Genomic DNA, 7,759 nt, shown 5'->3' with positions numbered 1-7,759 from the left:
AATTTAGAGGCAATAGGGGTCAAAAATGACTTTTCGACAAAAGATTATTTAGAATGAATAGTCTTAACCAAGTTTTATAATATGTCACAAGGTTTCCGTACATATAAAGAACGCCGAAATCCGAGTTATAACGAAGAAGTTATGGCCTGCCGAAGTTTTACGGCAAAAACCGGCACAGCACCGGAAGACGTAAATAGTGAATTTACGATAGAAGACTTTTTAGCCTTAGCAATCTAAACAAAAGTCGTATAATATGTTAAACTAAGAGCGTCGATAAAAAGAACGCCCAAATCTGACTTCGTATGAGGAAGTTATGATTTTTCTAAGATTCGGCTTAGCAGTGTACAGCCCGATACTCGAATTTTAGTTCGAGCGGTTTTTGGCTTACGTGAAATAAATGAGAGTTTAAGATCTCATTAATAGGAACTCAACGGTAAAAAGACAGACGAAAACGGAGTCCGTATGAAGGAGTTACGAATTCTTCGCGGTCATTTAACAGTCTAAACGCCTCGTACTGTTAAATTTAAGATCGGTCGAGAATTAGCCGATGGAGTCAAAATGAAAGATGTAGATATTATTTTTACCTACGCGTGGATGTAAAGAACGTCAAAAACGGAGGTCGTATGTGAAAGTTACGGATTTTAGAAGTCGGAAGTGTGTTGTGCGAAAATGGGTGATGTGGCACAATCTTGGCCATTGCTTTCTCCCCAAGTCTTGCCACTAGATGGTGACATGTGGCACAAAGTTCAGCCATTTTCACCCTAGAAATACCACCTCTCCCACCCTCATTTTCTTCACACCTTTCCCATTCTTTCTTCTCTTTACTCTCTCTCTAGAACCTCTCTCTAGCCCCGAAATCCCCCGAAAAGCCTAGGGAACCTCCCTAGCACGAGGCGGAAGCCCCGGAGTGCTCGACGGCTCCGAGAAGAAGAGCTTTTCAGCCCGGAAACGCTGCTCCAAGCAAAGCCTGGTTTTCTATAAAACCCGCTGTAAGTGAGCTACGCCTACGCTATTTTTAATATAGTTTTTATTTAATTATATTAACGTTATTAAGAACATATAATAAATACTTGGGCTATTATTATGGGTTATGTAAGTATTTTTCTAACGCTTATATAATAGTAATAATAGCTAGACTATTAATTAGTCTCGGCGAATAATAGACTAAAATCTATTGGTGATAATACTAGGTTTCGTCGAAGGAAATTATTTTAAAGTAAACGAAGCGCTGTCCGAGTACCGAGTCATCACCTTCTCAGGTGAGTGCATAGTCCCTTTCATGAACATGATTTTAATACAAGTATTGATTGAAGTATTAATTATATGTTTATGTGCGATTTAATTGATGTTGCTTGAAATTCGTGTTAAAGAACATACCTGATTATATTTGATAATTTAGGATAAAGAGTAGACCTAAATTAAATATGAGGAATATTGGGTAGTATATTCTTACGAGTACAAGTGAGTTAAACTCAGAGAATAGAAGTTAGTATATGTCACTTATCCGAGAGTATGGATTAGACATAGTCATTGTCCCTAGTCCGAGAATATGGATTAGGCATAATCATTCGTCGTTAATCCGAGAGTATGGATTAGCTATTGTCCCTAGTCCGAGAGTATGGATTAGGCATAATCATTCATCTTTAATCCAAGAGTATGGATTAGTCATTCGTCCCTAGTCCGAGAGTATGGATTTGGTAAATTCGTTCATTTCTTATCCGAGAGTATGGAGTAGGTAAAACGACTAATCTTAGGTCCGAGAGTATGGATAGCCTCGTTGCGAGGATCGACGGGGTGGGATAAGAGTTGTTTATATATATGTATGGTGAAATTGTATATTTTGTGAATTTTAAACTATATATATGGTACAACATTATGGGATTGAAATCCCTATGTGCTCACCAGGTTTCCCAACCTGACCCACTCAGTTTATTTATATCACAGGTGTTGATATGAAGTGACATTACACTGAGAGATTTAAAGAGATGTAGACCACTAGTGTGAATAATTGTAAGTTCTGTTTATGCTTATGTTCCTGTATTAACGATGACATCCCAAACGTTTTAAAATGAAATAAATACGTTTCTTCGAAAATGTTTTAATAACGTATTTACCATGTTTTTCTGGGAACAAATTCCGCAACCTTTTTATAAAATGAAGTACTCTGATTTTTATAAAGCATAAACAAAATCGGTCTTTTCTGGCCGTGATTTTGGGGATGTCACACATGGTTTTCTAAATCTATATACGGGATAGTGATCCCATGGTTTCTAAATCTATGTCGTATACGGGATAGTGATCCCATGGTTTCTAAAACTTGTATCTTATTCGGGATAGTGATCCCATGGTTTCAAATCTATATTTACATACATACATTAACTTATCTCATGTTAGTTCGGGATGATAGTCCCATGATCTTGAACCGTACTTTCGAATATCTCAAACTAACTTATATGTCTTTCGGGATAGTGATCCCAAGATTTTCATTATATAGTTTTGTGTGCTAAACTATACTTTGTGATATACCATTGATCTTAAAATTAGGAAAATATGGGATTTTCCTGGGGTAAATACAATACATAATCAAATTGGTAACAAACGATAACTTAACCAACTTCACATAAGAAAATATGGGATTTTCTTGGATAACAAATCTTTTCGGAATCTAAAGGAAACCGATACATTTTCACAAAACAAAACCGCTTATGAACTCACCAGCTTTATGCTGATTTTCAAACCGCTTGTATTCTCAGGTCCAAGTTAGACAGGTACTCGGTGATCTCTTTTGACGAAGACGGAGTGCGTAGAAGACTCGTCTCAACTTTTGTTAACATGATGCATACGTATATTTGTATAACTTTACTTTTGAAACACATGTAAACTTTCATATATATGTAATGTAATGTTTGTTTACTGTGAATACTATGTACATTGGATTTGATACACAACGTGGTAGTCCACCCCGGAGACGTTTCCGCCTCTGGTTTTCGGGGTGTGACATCTGCCTATACTTCTCTTCTTTTTGCTTCTTATACTCTTCATATGGCAGCCACTCCTTCTTCGGTTTCCTCCAGTCCTCATCATACTTATCCCCACTAGAGTAGCACACTTGAGCTTTCCTGTTCCCAAACTCATCTACATTGCCGTCCTTGGTCAAGTGTGGACCACTACATCTCTCACAACCCACTCTTATGGCATGTATTGACTGATCCATTTGTGTTATCCTTCGATCCATATTATTCAGCATTGCCATTACAACTGTTATTTCTTCAGTTTGGGCCCCTCCACTGCCTTTGATTCCATCTTGCCTAGGGTTGTGGTATCCGCGAGAGTGCTTCGCGAATTCTTCAATCAACTCCTTGACCTCCCTTGGATTTTTCTTTGTTAATGGTCCTTCAGAGTCAAGGAGTTGTCTCGTCATAACGTTAACCCCATCATAGAAGATTGAGATCTCTTGTTGCACATTTAGATCATGTTGAAGGCAATTTCTGAGCAAGCTCTTGTACCGCCCCCATGCTTCGTATAATGCCTCCCCCGTTTGTTGCTCAAAGTTTTCTATTGCCTTCTTGAGTTTGGCTATCTTGGATGGCAGGCAAAACTGGTCCAGGAATTGCTCACGCATTTGAGCCCATGTGGTGATTGTACCCGGTGGAAGTGATTTTAACCACTCCTTAGCAGCTCCTTTGAAAGTGACGGGAAGCATCCTAAGCAAGACTGTGTTTCTGTTGACATTTGGGACATTGAAGTAATTTGCAATGTCGTTGACTTCATCTAGATGCTTAAAAGCATCCTCATGATCTTTCCCAAAAAATGAGATATCCTTCAGTGCAGTCAATATGTGTCCCTTCAACTCGAATGTGGTAGTGACAGGTATTACGTGTTGGACTAAACCGGGACCCACATCTTCTCGGATCCGCTTCTTGTAAGCTCCCATGGACATCTCTTCAATTGCTTCCATCTCGTTCCTTGGCTCGTTCTCGGGTTCGCTCGTGTGTTCTTCAAATTCCGGCTTGGTATTGCTTTCAGACTCGGTTTGGACGGGCGTATGATCCAAATGCTCAAGGTTGCTCTTGTGCCTCGCGGATGAACTTGACTCTGCTATCTTCTTTCCTGACTTCCTAGAAAAGGCTGACTTCAATTCTTGTAAGGGCGTCTTTTTCTTGTGAAGTGCAGACTCGGGATCTTCAAGTGGTGGCACCAAGTGTGTGTTTGAGCTTCTGGTCATGAACTCCTGCAACTAGCTAAACTAAAAACATCAAACTGAACTAAAATAAGATAAACTAACTACAAACTAAAAATTAATTTTTTTAACATTCCACGTCGTGGACTCCGTGATTAACAGAAAAATTTCTATTTTGTTGAAAAATTAACTTTTTGTGGTTTTTACTCCACAAGAAGGATCGATTAATTTAATGCAAATAAATAAGCTAAAAACTAAGCCGTTCCCCGGCAACAACGTCAAAAACTTGATGTGCACAAAAGTACTCACTAATTTTAATATTTATAACCTAACAAACTTAACTAACTATGCATTTACAGGCAGTGTACCTAGTCAGATTATAGTATAGCTTAGGTAAGTCGGGTGTCGATCACAGGGAACGGTGTTCTAATTTAATATATTTACTATTAAATTAACCTAATTTATTAACAAGTTTAAAAGGGGTTTTATCTGGTTTTACAAGATCAGATGAACTTAAATCAAATTCAATAAATAAAAACACACTCTTGTTTAGTTTGAATCCACTTCTCCCTTATGGCTAGCTAATGATTACGGATTATTAAGTTGGTTTTTAGTTATATTAGTAATTTAGTTCTAACTTACCAATAATTAACTAATTCATGTCAAACCATGTATGTTCACACATAATTAAACACAAAACTAATTATGAATGTAAATATGCTATGTAAGATTTGTAATATAAACACAATTATAGTCACAATACATGCTCTCTAACACAACTAAGCTCTACCTATTCTAATTACTAACTAAGATTGGTCAATCCTAGCTCTAACAATTCAATGTTCACTAAATCATTAGGTAGACAAGTTCATGCAGTTTAATGGTCACTAAGCTACACAGAACATGCAATCAAGCAATTAGAGAAACAAACAATAGCATGCTAGGTTATACAAATCAAACACAAGCAATTTTTACCAACTAAAATTCATCCATAAACATTGAACTATTCATAAGTTTAAAGCTTCATCTAGATAAACAAGAGTAGCTAGATTCAGCTGCCCATCATAGCAACTAAACCAACACAGCTAAAAATAATGAAAGACATGTTCTTAATTAACTAGAATAATAACCTCTATTCTTTTTGGTGTTGAAAGCCTCTTCTAGAACCTTTCTTCTGCTCTGAATCGCCTCCTGGAACTCCTTTCTTTCTGCCCAAAAAGTCCTCTCTCGTAATAATCAGGAGCACTTAAATAATCTCCAAAAACCCACGCCTCGTAGTGGGCTTCAAGCTATCCGTATCCTCCAAGGAAATCCTCCATGTCGCAATGTCTATCTTTTGGAAACCCCATACCACGTCGTGGGCTTCATCTCCACATCGTGAATCCAGTGTCTATCGTGATTTCATTCTTTTCTTGTCTTTCAAGCCTCCCATGTTCCACATATTGTCACTTTTGGTCCCTCTATTCGAAAATCCTTTATATTGACTGAAAATAACAATTTAAAGTCATAAGTATCATTATTCTAAACATATTATCAATTTATTAATAAAAAATGTACTTAAATATTGCCTAAAAATAGGTATAAATATGGCAATATCACAGACAATCATGATGATGATCAACAAATGTCAAGCAACGGTTCAGATAATGAAAATAATATTGATCAAGAAGGTGAAATTCATGAGGACGACAATGATGATATTCCTAACAGCGAGGGTAGTTATGAGTATAGTACATCGAGCAATGAAGAAGGAGAGGAGGAAGAAGATAATGACTAGATGTTTTTTTGTTTAATGTTTTTTACGATGAAGTTAATTTGTAATTTGGTTTAATATCAATACATAAATGTAAACTAGGAAGAAAGCTCGGGCTTCACCCCGGGATGTTTTTTACGTTTACATCATTCTGTTAAAAGGGCATTTTAGTCATTTTTGTTTGCTATGTTGTTTGAGTAGGATGAAGTATCTGTAAAACCCATGTTATTTTTGTGATGAAGTATACTTACTATAATTAAAAATTAGTTTGTAATGAATTCATTATTAAGGGAAATAATCTACATAGATTATATACTTTAACATGCCCGGTTAATGTAATTAAAAATAACTATGTAATGAATTCGTTTTTAATTATTCATTATATATTATATTTTCAAGAAATTATACACAACTTGATTAGCAAAAATAGCTTAACTGCGCCCTTTTCTAGCATAAGCTTAAGTTCGAGTCTTCTTCCCAGCAATATCTACGTTATAATTCATTTTTACATTTTTTAGCCATTAGTTTATGCCACATATTACCAATTCAAAAACATTTCATTCAAACCATATCTTACAAGTTCCAATGATCATAATGATAATAATATTTCATCCATAGTATAACAAAATTAAATAAGCATACAACATCCTAACAAATGCCGTCTCAAATTAGCTAGGGTTTTGTTCCATAGCAAAACAAGCAAATGAAATTATATTCCATAGCAGAATTCAATAGCAAATACCTACGAATGGTACCTCCATAGCAATTCAACTATGGAATTGGTTTTCGTCACAAACTCCATTGCATAGTAACCACGACGATGAATTCCAAAGCAGCAGTACAACGGAAAGTGATTTGGTAACAAATGTCGTTGGAAAATTGCTACGAATTTTCGTTTCATATAACTATCGGTAGCATAATACCAACGGATACTGAGTCGGTTACATTTTCCCTAGCAACTCCCACTATCGCTACCAGAAATAAATTCTGTAGGCAATATGGTAGCAACATTGCTATGGAACGACATTTGATAGCACGATCCATTGCAGATTAACAACGAAAATACATTCCATAGTGATCTTCCCTAGCAAAATCGTGTTTTTCTTGTAGTGGTACTTGTATAACAAAACTAGTTAGATGGCTTACCTTTTCTTGTAGCTTGTTAACTTGGACCTTTAAGATCATAGCACCCCAAATGTGATGCCTCAAATGTTTCACAAAACGCCTTCAACAATGGAGGACTTGAGAGAGTTACTTGCACAAAAATCAGCTCTTATGAACTTCTTGAACCACTAGTTCTGATTTGAGGAGCTTAGGGGCTTCTTATATAGTGTAGCAAAGTCTAGGGTTACATCCATGTAAACCCTAATGGACATGACTTTTCATATTACTTAGCATCCATGGGTTAAACCTCCATGGACTATCCATGGACTACCATATTTGTTTAGCCCATCCTAAATAACCATAAGCCCACACTATAAGAATGATTGATTTACCAAATCAATCCCCATACATTTAATTAGTCTCTTTTGATCACTGAATTAATTCCAAATTAATTTCTGACCAATACTAATTAAATAATATGATTTCATATTAAGATATTAGAACTTTAAATATATTAATAAATCATAAATAACCTCCACTCAAAAGTGCATCCTTACAAATTGTACCAGTGAAATGCAACCCAAATGGACCATGCTACTCTCGGGTCACGTACACGCCAATTATAGTTATGGGATTAGACACCAAATCCAATAGTCTCCTACTTGGATAAGTCTAATAACTATAATTGCAAGTATGACTTTAAAACATCGGCTAACAATCGT

The 7,759-nt window shown here is 36.1% G+C and overlaps 1 non-coding gene across 1 annotated transcript; it reads left to right on the top strand.

Moving 5' to 3' along the window:
* Nucleotides 1–3,467: 3,467 nt before the first annotated feature.
* LOC145044600 (small nucleolar RNA R71) lies at nt 3,468–3,574 on the top strand. Its single transcript, XR_013681549.1, has one exon. It is a non-coding gene; the product is annotated as a small nucleolar RNA R71 (small nucleolar RNA).
* Nucleotides 3,575–7,759: the final 4,185 nt, after the last annotated feature.

This window comes from Lactuca saligna, chromosome 4 (genome assembly GCF_052625555.1).
Source record: "Lactuca saligna cultivar CGN05327 chromosome 4, ASM5262555v1, whole genome shotgun sequence".
NCBI classification, from domain to species: domain Eukaryota; kingdom Viridiplantae; phylum Streptophyta; class Magnoliopsida; order Asterales; family Asteraceae; genus Lactuca; species Lactuca saligna.
Note: the sequence above shows the minus strand (reverse complement) of the source record. Positions and strands in the feature narration are given on the sequence as shown.